This window comes from Hipposideros armiger, unplaced genomic scaffold (assembly GCF_001890085.2).
Source record: "Hipposideros armiger isolate ML-2016 unplaced genomic scaffold, ASM189008v1 scaffold_1444, whole genome shotgun sequence".
Taxonomy (NCBI): Eukaryota; Metazoa; Chordata; class Mammalia; order Chiroptera; family Hipposideridae; genus Hipposideros; species Hipposideros armiger.
The window spans coordinates 201,554-202,668 of NW_017732794.1; the positions used below are offsets into that span (position 1 = coordinate 201,554).

A 1,115-nucleotide genomic window follows, 5' to 3' on the forward strand; every position below is an offset into this window, starting at 1 on the left:
ACACACACACACACACACACACACACACCCATGCACACACAGACTTCTTCAAAAGACTTCAGCTTTTGCATTTATTGAAGAATAAAATATGAATGTTTAATATATTTTGAGAAATCAAACATATTTGAAAATATGAACAAAGAATTATTTAGATAATAATAATATAAATAACCAAGCAGGTTTGAAAGACACCCAGAGAAGCCTTCTAGAACAGAAAAGCAAAATAATTGAAATTAAAATTCTCTTGATGGATAAAAGCATCATATTAGATAAAGATAGAGAGAAATTTAGTGAAAAGGATGATAGCATTGAAGAAATTATCAAGAATGTAGGTCAGAGAAAGAAAATATCAAAAATATAAATGGCAGTTAGACATAGAGGCTATACTGAGGGTGTCTAAGATAATAGACTAAGGAAGAGGTAATATTTGAAAGGATAATGGCTAAGACTTTTCAAAAGTGTTGAAAGATATAAAAATTCAGATCAAAGAATTCTAATAAATCTCAAGCAGGAAATTTTTTACAAAAATCATATTTAGACACATCATTGTGTATAGAACACAAAGCGGAGATCTTAACAAAACCAGAAAGAAGAAAGATCATCTATATAGGAATGGCTATTAGACTGACAATTGATATTAATTTAAAAACAACTGGAATTCTATACCCAGAAAAATTAGTAAGAGCAAAATAAAAACATATTCAGACAATCAAAAACAGAGAGAATGCCATCAATACAACCTCAATAAATGAAACTGTAAATAATGCACTTTAGGCAGAGAAATATTTACTGGAGATAAAGACCACAGTTGCAAAAATAATGGTTTAAAAATTGCCTGCATAGAACAATAATAGCTAATTTAGGATTGAACAATATAAATTCAATGTAAATATGATTGCCATTATAGAGTCCTGCTATTAGGTTCTTTCCTTTCCAAGGAAAAAATCTGAACCTTTTTTCATTAGTATCCTAAATACAATGGACATAAAAACTGCTACTAAAAAATTTAGTAAACCAGAGAAATAAAATTCAGAAGTCTTGAAAGTGTAGATACAGTGCCCCTGCCCCCGCAACTGTTACCTGTTATGAAGTGCATTGCATCTAAGGCAGACTCA

General features: G+C 30.1%; 1 protein-coding gene across 1 annotated transcript in view; it reads right to left on the reverse strand.

Annotated features, from left to right (window-relative positions):
- PTPRQ (protein tyrosine phosphatase receptor type Q) overlaps positions 1-1,115 on the reverse strand; it is a gene marked incomplete at its 5' end in the record, with an annotated part of 168,380 nt that overhangs the window by 155,763 nt on the left and 11,502 nt on the right. The gene's annotated exons all lie outside the window — the stretch shown is intronic.